Source organism: Epargyreus clarus, unplaced genomic scaffold (genome assembly GCF_041222505.1).
Source record: "Epargyreus clarus isolate Ecla_fem2 unplaced genomic scaffold, WU_Ecla_fem_2.2 ptg000007l, whole genome shotgun sequence".
Taxonomy (NCBI): Eukaryota; Metazoa; Arthropoda; class Insecta; order Lepidoptera; family Hesperiidae; genus Epargyreus; species Epargyreus clarus.
In genome coordinates this window covers 14,347,147-14,361,538 of record NW_027332215.1, presented here as the reverse complement: position 1 = coordinate 14,361,538, position 14,392 = coordinate 14,347,147, and the positions used below count along the sequence as shown (strand labels likewise).

General features: G+C 34.6%; 2 non-coding genes across 2 annotated transcripts; both read left to right on the top strand.

Moving 5' to 3' along the window:
- The first annotated feature begins 568 nt into the window (after nt 1-568).
- TRNAE-UUC (transfer RNA glutamic acid (anticodon UUC)) lies at nt 569-640 on the top strand. Its single transcript has one exon. It is a non-coding gene; the product is annotated as a tRNA-Glu (tRNA).
- Nucleotides 641-7,798: 7,158 nt separating this feature from the next.
- Nucleotides 7,799-7,871, top strand: TRNAV-UAC (transfer RNA valine (anticodon UAC)). The gene has a single exon. It is a non-coding gene; the product is annotated as a tRNA-Val (tRNA).
- Nucleotides 7,872-14,392: the final 6,521 nt, after the last annotated feature.

Sequence of the window (14,392 nt, the reverse complement as noted above, 5' to 3'; positions counted from 1 at the left end):
AGCGCCCGTAGCGGCTGTATCAGATCTGATGTACTAAGGCTACTGTTCGGCAGAAATCCGTGATGGTACTGAAATAAAGGTAAGCTAAAAGGCAACCGCAGTGCGTGTTCGTATGCGTTTTTGCGGAGGTCGATGCACACGACAGTTATGTAACCATCACCACCACTCTATAGGAACACTTAAAATGTAATGCATTTTAGTCTTTCATTGCTTTATAGTTTAAAAAGTAAAAGTGTTCAAATTTGAAATTTAAGGGTACTTTAGTAACTCTTTGTTTTTTAATGTGCTACTATTAAGGAATTTACACACTGTCATTTCAAATTAAATGATATTTGGGAATATATCTCGTTATGCTATGGCCTCTCGATCACTGAAAATTCAGGATCCTAGCTTTATCCAAAACAAAGGTAAAGGTGGAGTCGAAATGCCCCGAAAAGCTTCCAGAAAATATAGTAAGGGCTATTATTAAATAGCCAACAGAAACAATTATGTTTTTTATTGTTTTATTAGCAGAGATATACTATCGTTGTAGTTTGATATAATGGTTAATTTGCTCATATCAGTTGAATCCCGTATGGTCTAGTGGCTAGGATACCTGGCTTTCACCCAGGAGGCTCGGGTTCGATTCCCGGTACGGGAGTTAGCCATTTCTGTGTGTACTTTATGTTTTTTTTATGTTTTGTTGTTTTCTTAATACATTTGTAATGTTTACAAATTATTTATTAGCGTTTTATTATTTTGTTTAAAGTATTATTATAATTTGACCTCTCTGAAGCATGAAGTCTCATACATGAGAGGGTCTGCTAAAATGGTCTCACTGTGCTAACCAAATATTTACGAGTAAATAGGGATTTAAATATTTGGTTAGCACAGCATTAATTAATAAATAAAGCATTTAGAAGACTTTAATGTGGTTTTCACTCTGAGATAGAGGATTTCTCTAAAAACATATTGGCCGTTTAAGTAATGTACGTTTTAAAAATTACTGACAAATATAGATTAGTGGATTATAGAGTAGGTACCAATTACTATTAGTTAGAGTAAATACTATTAGTTGCAATTGATTAATTTCAAGAAATCCTTTACATAAAAATCTTTTAGCCATAACAGTGATAATGCAACGGCGCTAGAATACAAGACATAGACAAGGAATTGTTTCGCTACGGTCTGTACCAACATTTTTTTTATAATATAGTGTTAGCAATATATTCTAATTATTTAATTACGTATAGTATTATTTGTATTATTTTCATGATGTGTTATTTTTGTAATAATAAGTGCCCATTTATATAGTCACTGGCTGTATGGGTTATACGATTGTGTGCATTAGCATAAAAAGAACGCGCTTGGCGCGAGACTTGTATTTTACGCGGGAATAATAAAAGTTGTAAATTGGACCAAGAAAATTGTTTGTGTTATTAATAGAAGTAGCAGACGAGCATGCAGTCCACCTGATGGTTAGTGTCTACTGCCGCCCATGGACATATAATCAACCCCAGATAGGATTACATATTCGCCGCTACCCCTGAGGTTTAAGCTGGAACGCCTCGGAAAAGTCTGTCTCCCTAACCACACCCTTCAGAACGGAACACAGCAGCGCCTAACACTGCTGTTATTAGGCAGGAATAGGTGTGCCGGTGGTGCCGCAGGAGGCGAACCACAAAGGGTTCTACCACCTTCAACCAACATCCTAAATAATGTGATAAATGCGAATGTCAGATTGAAGTTTTGGACACACATTGTCGGGGTTCACAAAAAGACTTAGAAATACTTTTTATCTCGAAAAAAGGAACTGTTCCACAGATATGCAGAAATCTCGATTTCTAATAAAGTTAAATAACTCGAGTATTATTAGACCAATTTCAATGTCCTTTTATGTGTTTAGAAGGGTGTTTTTCTGCGGTACCTTCGTACCTTGACATGGGTATGGTCTGATCATGGGACCAATGAGCCATGGTGTAGAACTCCTCATCCCTATTCCTGTTTTTACATAATTTATGATAACGTAGCTTCTCTCATAAAATGTACAATGAATATTGAATGTTTATGATAACATGATATAGAGTGGCGCAAAATTAATCACCCTATTTTGTTTTTGAATAACTTTTGTTCTGAATAAAAAAAGGGATTTTGAGTAATGGAATTCTTTACCAGGACCTGTAACTTTTTTTTGCCTATTAGAAAATATGATATCTGTCAAGTGTCGTCCACCAGCGTTGATGCAAATTTGCGCCCGATTTTCCACGACTTTTCTTAAGATTTCCGCCAATAACATTTCGCATTCCAGTCGAATATTCTCCTTAAGAGCTGCGATTGTCTGAGGCTTGTTGCTGTTGTTGGGTCATTACATCCACTTAAAGTCACTGTCTGGTGTGCCGTTCATGCGGGAGCAGTGATTTCGTATTCGTATTCGTTTGAGAACGCCACAGGCAATACAGTGACTGTTGCTGGCGAACGCTACAGGGTCATGATACACGATTTTTTTCTACCGGAATTGGATGATCAGGGCTTGATGAACATATGGTTTCAACAAAATAGTGCAACCCACAATGGGTATTGTGAAGGAAACGTTTCCTGGTCAGGTAATCTCCCGTTTTGGCGATTTGGTATGACCAGCAAGATCACCCGATTTACCCACCCCAGACTTCTTTCTTTGGGACTACTTGAAGTCACAGGTCAATCGCAGCTCTTAAGGAGAATATTTGACTACAATTCGAAGTGTTACCGGCAAAAATCTTAAAGAAAGTCGTGGAAAACATGATAAAACGGGCGCAAATTTGTATCAACGCTGGTGAAAGACATTTGACAGATATCATATTCTCTAATAGGCAAAAAAAAGTGACGGGTCCTGGTAAAGTACTCTATTACTAAAAATCACTTTTTTTGTTCAGAACAAAAAATATTCAAAAACAAAATAGGGTGATTAATTTTGCGCCACCCTGTATAATGGAATCCTCAACCCTGATGATGCAGAGGTACCTTGAACCTAAACGATAAGAGTAAGCGATTTAGAGCCTTCACATATATTTTCAGGATTTTAAAGGTTGACACGATAAAAGATTGCCTTCAAGTATTCAAACACTGATGATGCAGGGGTGCTCCCAGCCTAAACCGTATAGGTAAGGCACTTCCTACTTTCGGATATTTATAATATGTTGTTAGACAATAAGCCTCTGCCTAATCAATTCTTACACTGTTTGAGTAGACAGTGTGCTCCATTAATGCATATTTTGAAGGTAACAGCAGTATTAAACGTTGCTGTGTTCTGGTTTGAAGGGTTTGGTATGGGAGATATACTTTTCTGAGGCGTTCCTGCTTAGTCCTCAGGGGTAGCGGCGCATCTGTGGTCGACCTCAGGTAGGAATATCTAATTGTATCTGGGGTTGACTACAGATGTTCATGGGCGACAGTAGCCACTTACTATCAGGTGCACTGCATGCTCGTCTACTACTCCTATGTTATAAAAACACACTCTTTCACTGTTTCACTGCGTTACATCGCGCTCGGAGGACTATGGTTGTGGTCTGTTGGAGATCCCGGTCGGCGTCCTCTACGCGGCGCTAAGGTCGGAATGGGGGAAAGGTTACATTTCTAACTATTATATACAAGTATTTTTATAATTTAAAGTTCAGGTACTTTCGGAATTACAACTTTTATGCCCTAAATACTTTTCTTAATTAAATGAAATAGTAAGTTCTATGCGAGAGAGCACAAGCCATTAACATAAAATATCACATTCAATATCGTCTCATATATATTAGCTTTATCGCAATTTGTACGTTTTAATATTGCATGTTACAAGTAGCAAAGTGCAGTCCACCTGATGGTAAATGGCCGCCCGTGGACATCTGTAATGAACTCCAGGTAAATGATTCTTACCTATGATCGGTTACAGCTGCGTTGTTCATGTTAGGACTACATTGGAACACCTCGCAAACGTATGCCTTACAAACCTTACCTTACCGTACAAAGTAAAACACAGCAGTGCATAACAATTTTGGTAGTGGGTACCATTACTGTAAGTAGACTGAAATAAGTAAGGCGGTGGTCCCGTTGGAGTGAAACGACACAGAGTTTTACCATATAATTTGATAAAATAACACCATAATAATAACAAAAGCATTTACTTTTTTGCTTTCTTTTTTTGTGAGGGAGGTTTGTTTCCATACTCAATATGTTTGGGAAAGGCCGAGTTATGTGAGTCTCTGTTTTGTGTAGACCCTATCTATCTAGACTCTTCACTAAAATCGCTCAGTGGCCACATTGCGCATATTAACCACTAATCCTCGGGATCGCGAGCAGACCGCGCCGGGGCTTCCCTCGTGTGGTGACCCTCAGGTTCTTCCCAGGGCAAGTTAAATAACCACTCATCGTAGCTACCACAATCCTACCATGTACCAAAAATAAAACATTTAAACCATGTAAAGTCAGCTTTATTAATGGATGAGCAGATCAAAATTACAAAATAACCTATCCACCGATACTTTCATAAGTACCCCTAGCATCATAGTTAGATGAACATCGTCAAGTGTCAAAATTAGATGTACACTAGCGCGTCAAAAGTAGCTGGACACCGTATGTGCAAAATTGCTAACTTTTACGTTTACGTTTATATAATTATGGTGCGTAGCTACTAGTTGTGTTTAGCTACTTTTGAAAGCTTGATTGTATAGGTATTTTTTGAGACGCTAATCTGATCATCTACTTTTTGACCTGCTTGTACTTATTGATTAGGGAGCCTTTTATACAGGGTGTTCCGTAAGTACCACGACAAACTTAGGGAGAACATAGGTGAGGGTCTGAACTCTCTGGGAAAAAAATTACCTTAGTAAAAGTGTCACCGTTTTTGCACTATCAATTGTTTTAAATTTTTTGAGAAATTCAACGCTCTTCATCTTCGTTCGGTAACTGCGTGTACAAATTTGGTGATGCAGTGTTTATTTTTTCTGTTAAATACTATCCAGATAGTTGGTCTATCATATTGAAATGTAAACCATTACTTGAATATAAAAAATATGCTTCATCGTATTCCACCGCTATCTGTCGCAAGGACATGAAACTCCTGGCGACGTGTACGAAGGTCTAGCTCTGCATGAACACAACTCTACTACCACCACACAGATGGCGCTACAATATGCGAAATAATATTTATGGTTTAAGACATTTATTTCTCATTCGAATACAATTCATTTAACATGAGATATTTAACCACTAAATTGCCCTATTGTAATAGCAAACAAATGTACTTACAACAATTGTAGTTATTTTATCAATAAACACCCAGGCCCAGGACAATAATCAATCTAAATTCATCTTTCAGGTATTTGTTTGTCCGGGGATCGAACCCGGAACCCTCTGCGCGTCAGACCGGTATGTGGACCGCTCCGCCAAGCAAAACGCCCACCTGATTATCCCAGTATTGTCAGACCTAAGACTTAGCTCCCACTATATAAGTGCACACATTAGTGACATTTTTCAGTGAGTGATTTAAAAAATGTAAATTGTTGCATTTCGATAAAGCGGTTTTTTTTGACCCTATATTATAATGGAGAAGAAGAAAATAATAAAAGCTTTGATATTACTGTCTATGTGTATTCAAAATGTATGTAAATGTTTGTAAATGGTATGACTTTATCAAGATGTGGTTATTATATCTAAACATGATTTTTGTTGTACCGCGTGAAATACGGTGGTGGGCCTCGGAGATAAAAAAATATCACTACTTGCAAGTAAGGAAATTCAGCTTTTCACTGTTTCTATTATAAGGTAAATGTAGTCAATCGTTCAGAAAAGGATACCAATTTTAGCAATTTAACAATTATTAACTATACCTTTATTTTGTTATTAAATGGAGAAGCATTAGCAGTTGGACATTTAATTACATTTAATTACATACCCATATTTTGTAGAATTGATTTATTTAACTCTAGATTGCTATACAGGGTACATTTTTTCCTTTTTTTTAATCTGACATACCTTCTGAAAGGTTTAATTCCTATATATATCATCCATCCACGATTACGATCCTTACGAGTTATTCAAGTTCGGGCTTTAATCGGCTTGTTCATGAGTAAAATCGAGTATTTCTTATTACTTATTAACAACAAAATGTTAATAAGTCAAATTCCCCACATATTTCCCACACAGAACCAATTCCCACACGAATCCCCATTTGAGTTGGATTATCCCGCAAATCGGGGACTTTTTCACTAATCGGCAACCCTGCCGGTATATCCGACAGATGATATCCACGAGACTCTGTTGCCCTAGTACGATTGCGGGTCTAAAATACCGCCTCCATAAAATCTATACACCTTCTCCATACAGAATGGAACGTTCATCTCTTCGTGTATCATGCCTCCCTAGTACAAATGCGATTTCAAATTTTCGTTGCGGGCATTGGAAATAACTTTTGTTAATATTTTGCGTAATACACGATCGATTTATGTGAAAATTGTCAAAACATTTTTAGAATTCCCTAATAATGTTAAAAATATGAAAATTACGCTTTGTGATTATTTTAGTACATGACGCATATTTGGAAGCAACGGAGGAATGTTCGTCGAACAGAAAATTTTGAATTATTTTGTATTTTATTCCATAAATATATTTCCTTTATAAATTTATCATCGTATATATGTATATTTTAACAAAATTAATTAATCGTCCAGAAAAAAATAGTAATTTTAAAAACTTGATCATAAACTCCGCCTTTGTTTCGTTATTAAATAGAGAGCATTATTACATTAATGTTTTGCTATCATAATCACCTAACATTACTGTTGTAGCATTATATTACATTAGTGTTTAGGTTTAGGTTATGATAGCTAAGCAAATCATTACGTGAGTAACACCTAGGCAAACGAACCAATAAAAATTGTGAGTTATATTAATGTATTTTTTTAATCATAAAACAATACACTTGTACAACACACAAACAAATACATTACACGTATACAATACACAAACACCACAATACACTTGTACATATTATTCATAATAATATGTACAATTTTGTCCCGTATGGTCCAGTGGCTAGGATAATTGGTTTTCACTCCAGGAGTCCCGGGTTCGATTCCCGGTACGAGAACTTATGTTGCCACAATTGTCATTTTTTTTCTATGTTTGTTGTATTTGATTAATGTAATAGATCTATGTATTTGATTGAATTCGTAGTACATACAATTTATTTTCATTTATAAGCCGGTCTTAATATACATAAATTAAGTGGGAGATTTGTATTAGTTCCCGGAGAGATGAAATGTAGTGGACGTCTTAGATATTACAGTACGATAAACAAAACATATTACAAATGTATGTAAAGTTTAGGTATAAGTGATGACAACATAAATATGAATATAAATTTTCGCTTTATACAGAAATCAGTTCATTTTGGTGCAACCTATAATAATAAACAAATATATGTGTATAAGGCTATAAAAGAATAAACAAATATATGTGTATATATATATATATATATATATATATATATATATATATATATATATATACACATATAGATTTAATTCAACAGCCTCTATAGCTCCGAGGATAGAGCAATGGTCTAACAAGCCATGGGTCGGGAGTTTTGTTTTCCGTTTTTATGTGTTATTCACAAAGAAGAGATGGTTTTTCACTTTTATCTTTTTATAACGTGATACAATGTTTTTCTCATTTTATAATCAGATACAATCTCGCGTATTAGAAAAAATGTCCTAAGGTCTACCCTGCACAGTATCGCGCATGCGCTGTAGCTAATGATCACAGCCAATACGATTTTTCGAAATTTAAAGGAACAGCCTCCATAGCTCAGGGGATAGAGCAATGGTCTTACATACCATGGGTCGGTAGTTCGATTCTCTCTGGAGGCATAGATGGTTGAGGTTCAGTTTTTTGGTGTTTTTTGACTTTTCTCTTTTTATAATGTATTATAATGTACTATAAACAAAATATTACGTTTTATGTTAAATTGTGTGTAAAAAGAACAAACAAACAATTTGTTAAATTAAATTAAATTATTTAATAAATAATATTATAAATACTTAATAAATAATTAAGTGACATTAACCAGTTTCAACAACCTAACCACTCGTATGTAGGCAATATAAAATCATACTCGTATCACATCCGAAAAATAAAACAATATTTCTGTCGTTAAATTGTGTATTTGCCGCTGTCTTACTTCTTATCGTAAAATAAAGTATTTAAATTTGACCTTGGAAATAAAATTTTGTGTATAGATTGCTTAGCACATTTCTAATAAGAAGGCAAAATACGAAAATTCAGATTAATCGGATATATGGACTTTTTGAAACTACACCCCTTCAGCCAATATGCTATGCTACTAACTCTATCCTGTCCTAAATACTATTAATGGTAAAGTTTGTGAGGATGGATTGATGTATACACCTTATAAGTGCATGAGAATAACATGTAGACTTTTTTTATTATATAGCAGTAGCAGACGAGCATGTAGTCCACCTGATGGTAAGTGGCTACTGCCACCCATGGACATCTGTAATCAACCCCAGATAGGATTAGATATTCCTACCTAAGGTTTGACACAGATGCGCTGCTACACCTCAGGACTAAGCTGGAACTCCTCGGAAAAGTATGTCTCTCATACCACACCCTTTAATCCAGAACACAGCAGTGCTTAACACAGCTGTTATTAGGCAGAAATAGGTGTGGCGGGGGTGCCGCCGGAGTCAAACCACAAAGAGTTCTAAGACCTTCAAAAACTCTATCGGAAGCCACTTACATAGTCGCATCCAAATGTTTCCGCAGAACGCAAGAACTACATCACGCTAGGAACAGGTGTGGCGGTGGTGCTCCTCGAATTGTAGTGTTTGTTACACCTTTACCTAACATTAATAAACTTTCAGCACTTTTTCGTAAATCATCGAAATATGGCGAATGGGGAAGGAAAATAGTTTTAGTTTTAGTCAGTTTAGTTAGAAAAAAATAAACATATGTTTAATGTTTTTACGTTCCGTTTGTTAAGCGAGTTACAACCTATACCTAATGAAAACCTTGCAATCGCGTCGAAAAGTTGTTTCAGCTACAAAATAAATCTAGTAAACAGGTACCTACATTCACAGTTATATTACTTACATCTTAAGTTATGCCTAACTTTTACATAACAGACTATTAGCCAAACCACCGCAGGTTTCAAATTTGAATACTTAACTATTTTCGTAACGTATTCATGATTTTAACATAAATGCAAACTTGCAAATTCGCATTACACTGTAATTTGTTATTCACCGCACATCACAACGTTCAATTTCTAATATCATTTTTATTTACATATTTATTACGTAACAGAATTGAGGTAAATATAAAAAAATACATAAATAAAACATCTTCTAGAGATGTATTTGTGTACAACTAATTATATCTTTAGATTATTGCTTTAAAATATTGCTATTTGTATATGCGGTAGGTAATGTGTACCTATAATTTTTCATATTCATTGTGTTTTGTAAGTTAAATCTCTAAAAATACTTAGTAACAAATTATTAATAAGTTAAGATTTCTAGTGCTTAACACTCCTATTATTAGGTAGAAATAGTGTGGTGGTGTGGCAGGCTTGAGCAACAAGGGCTTCTATTTACCTTCTATATAATATAATGTAAAGTGTCTTCTCGCCTTGCAGAAAGCCGTCAACGTAACAACGCGGTACGAGCTGCCCGTGAGCAAGCAAGACATGGAGCAGGTGGACAACCTGCAGTACAGCTGGCAGCAGCTGCAGGCCACCGCGCTCGCGTCTCACGTGCAGCTGCTGACCATGCAGCAGCAGTTCGAGGACGACCTCGAGAGCAACCTCGACCGGTCCAAGGAGGTTAACACGGAGTACTGTCATGAGTACAGGCGCGCGGGACCAGTGCAACCAGGGCTAAGTCCCCGGGAAGCGTCTGATCGGTTCATAGATTGACAGATGGCGCTACAATTTGCGAAATAATATTTAACTACTACATTCCTATATTATTATTCCAAAATAAATGTACTTGCAATTCTAGTTTTTTGACATTTATTTCATAAAATGCTCTACATGAAGCACCCGGAGATTATTATTATATATTTTGATGTTTTTCGACTTAATTGATATTTTTAGTTAATTCATACACAATATAGGTAATTTAATTATTCGGCAAATAACTTGTTTACTTATTAAAAAATCCTTTATTTTGGAGAGAAAACGTATTTTTTATACATATAGATAATAAAGTATCTATTGAAATATTTTTGAACATAAAAGGTATTACACAAAAGTCCAAAAGTAAAAAAAAAATATCTCAAAGGTATGTGAAGTCTACCAATACGCACTTGGCCAGCGCGGTGAACTATGGCCTAATCCTTCTCATTATGAGAGGAGACCCGTGCCCAGCAGTGGGACATTAATGGGTTGTTGATGCCACAAAAGTCCGCGACAGCATATACCTATCTTTTATGGATAACCCATAATAACTGTTATTACGTTTTAAAAATATGACATGAATGTTTAGGTGGTTATGATAGCTAAGCAAATCATTACGTGAGTAACACCTAGACAAACGAACCAATAAAAATTGTGAGATATATCAATGTTTTTTTTTTAATTATAAAACGATGCATTTGTACATATTATTCATAATAATATGTATTATTTTGTCCCGTATGGTCCAGTGGCTGGGATAATCGGTTTTCACTCCAGGAGAGCCGGGTTCGATTCTCGGTACGAGAAGTAATGTTGCCACAATAGACATTTTTTTCCTATGGGTTTGTTGTATTTGATTTAATTCGTAGTGCATACTATTTATTTTCATTTATAAGCCGGTCTTAATATACATAAAATAAGTGGGAGATTTGTATTAGTTCCCGGAGATATGAAATGTAGTGGATGTCTTAGATATTACAGTACGATAAACAAAACATATTACAAATGTATGTAAAGTTTAGGTATAAGTGATGACAACATAAATATGAATATAAATTTTCGCTTTATACAGAAATCAGTTCAGTGGAAGGAAGGGTAATTTTTATTTGATATTTGATGCAGCAACGTAAGTTTAAACCACTAATGAAATATAAAAAATATGCTTCATCGTATTCCCCGCTATCTGTCGTGAGGACATGGAACTCCTAGCGACGTGTACGAAGGTCTAGCTCTGCATGAACAATACTCCACCACCACCAGACAGATGGCGCTACAATTTGCGAAATAATATTTAATGGTTGAATTGCTTTATTGTAATTGCAATATAAATGTATTTGCAGTTCTATATTTATTTACATTTTTTACATAAAATAATGTACATTAGGCACCAAACAATTATTATTGTTTATTTCAATGTGTTTCGACTTAATTGATTTTTAGTCAATTCGCAGTTCAGACACAATATAGGTAATTTAATAATCAGGCAAATATCTTTAGAAAAATCCTTTATTTACGAGTGAATACATGAATTTTAATACATACCCGTGTGTATGAGACGCTACACGTCGGGAAGATCCAATAATATGAGGATAATAATTTGCAAGCATTACAAGTTATATTAATAACAACAAAACATGTATATATATATTTTTTTTTCTCTCTCTATATATATATATATATATATATATAGAGAGAGAGAGAAAAAAAAATGATATCGGTAAAATCCCGCACCGGGGATCGAACCCGAGCCTCCCGGAGTGTTAACCAGGTATCCTAGCCACTAGACCATACGGGATATGACTGAAAGTATGTAAAGATGGGACATATTATTCATGTTAACCCTTTAACGCACACCCTCACTGTTTTTGGAAATTTTAATAATCTATGATACTAATATGTTCTATGCCATAGAATTAAATGGTTATAGTAAAAGTTTTTGAAATTAATAATTTTTCGAGAAAACCAAAAAAAAAAACATGTGGCCATCATACTGGCCACTGAGCGCTCGTATAACTTACTATCAATACAAAATCACTGGCCAGTAAACTGCAAACCGACGAAATATACTTTATTTTGTTAATAAAAGTTTCCAACTAGTATTTAGTAAAAGAACGTATACCTACTTAACATTGAACAATTGAAATAAATAATAGTTTAAAAAAACTAAAAAAATACACTTTTTATAGAAAATCCAACTAAAAAATAGATTTTTTTTTTTAAATTGAATTAAGAATAGTGTAAATAAGATAAAAATATTTTTTATTGTAAAAAAAGCGTGGGGTGCATGGTGTTAATAGTTATAAAATTATAAATATTTTATTGATAGATATTGAGTAGAAGGATTATCATTTTGATAATATCTTAAAAAGCACCCCACTCTTTTTTTACAATAAAAAATATTTTTATCTTATTTACACTATTCTTAATTCAAATTTTAAAAAAAATATTTTCTATTTTTTAGTTGGATTTTCTATAAAAAGTGTATTTTTTTAGTTTTTTTAAACTATTATTTATTTTTCATTTTTTGGTCGAATTTTTTATAAAAGCGTATTTTTTAGTTTTTTTTAACTATTATTTATTTTTCATTTTTTAGTGATTATTTTAACGATTATTACGTAGCGTATTATCAAGTTTATCTTTCGAATCAGCATCAGCACCTTTGCTTAGCAGTGCAAAAATGAATATTGGGTCATTGTTTAACACAGCTGTATGAAGTGGTGTTTTACATTGGTGTTTATTTTTATTGTTAACGTGAAAATCCCAGAGGAGTTGTTGAATGACATCCGAATTGCCAATGCTAACTGCTTTCTTTCATAATTTATACCATATCCCAGGTCCTCTATTTTGGATAAAAGTAATTACGGAAAAAGGATGATAGAGCATCTTTTAAAAACAGGCGCTGATAGCAATACTCAAGAGAAAAACGGTCAACTGCTTTACATCTAGCCATTTCAAAAGGACGTCGTCCAATCATCGATTTAATATTACAGCATGATGATGTTAATATCAAAAACAATTCTAGAATTTCTTCTCTTTGTGTTGCTGCTGCCTGCAGAGATTTTAAAACTGTTAGTAGTTTAATTAATTTTACAGCTCGAGTTAATAATATAAGTTGTGACTATGACGATGAGCTGAAATCATATATGCCTTTACATTTGGCAGCAAGAAATGGGAACAATGAAATAGTGGAAATCTTGTTAAAGGAAGGTGCAGATGTTGAAGTGCTGAATGAATAAGGATGATGAGACACCGCTCCATGATGCTATTAACAACGGACGCGTCGAAGTTGAGGTCAGGTCAGGTCAGGTCAGGTCAGGTCAGGTCAGGTCAAGTCAAGTCAGGTCAGGTCAGGTCAGGTCAGGTCAGGTCAGGTCAGGTCTGGTCAGGTCTGGTCAGGTCAGGTCAGGTTAGGTTAGGTGATCGGCGCGCCTGGTAGATTCCTTTATTGGTCTTAACGCAGACCTTCCGGGTCTCAGGAAAACAAAAATCGCTGATCCTGATTATCCTAGTAAGGATAACGGGTCAGAATGTTTAAAATATTGAATTGTCATCGGTCCTTAATAAGTATGCCAAATTTCAAGTTAATCCGACGTTTTGAAGGGGGTTAAAATCATGTTCAAAGATTCCGTTACATGCTAACATACCAACATACATACGTCTGAAGCTAATAAAATCGTATTAAAAGAAAGGTATCAAATATCGGCTAATTAATTTCAACCTTGAATGAAGATCAACTTCATTATTTATTATAACTTGTAAATTTTTGGATCTCAAAAATTTGTATTACTGCCTTTTACGGGTCTTTATTCTCTAATTTTCCCAGTGATCTGCGCGACCGAGACCACATTTTTAACTTGCTTACAACTTGGGTCATAGGGGCAGTGGGGGTGGGGTGTATGTTAAGATAAGGGGTCATGGTAGACACAAAATCTCCTGTTTTAGTTAGGATGAAGTTGGCATTGTATAATGTAATCTTTGACTTTGACTACGTGTGGTTAGGATGATGATATTGCAAGTAACGCTTCAGTCAAAACAATGAGCAGCATTGGGAATCTCCACCAAAGTTTGACCATCCTTAGTCCCCATAACATCATTCCATTGGTTCTCGTTTATTAAGTCTAACTTCCAATAAGTGTAATTTTGTCGAAAATAATGAATTATATATAAATCTAAAACTTCACTACATCCATATTTACAAAAATGAAATGAAAAAATCAAAATATATGTACATAACAGATTATAACTACCAAACAAGATTGTCTGCGGTAAATTAATTATTAACTTAGGCAAATTGATTAAATACTTTTTTAATAGTTATATATAATAAATTTAGTGAATATAGTCAATTATAGTAAATTTCAGATTAATTGGTACATTTATAATCAAGTAGGTACATCGTTACTTATCGTCATATATTTTTTAAATGATGGTAGTAAGAATATGACCCTTAAAAATATTCATTTGTTTCGGTAA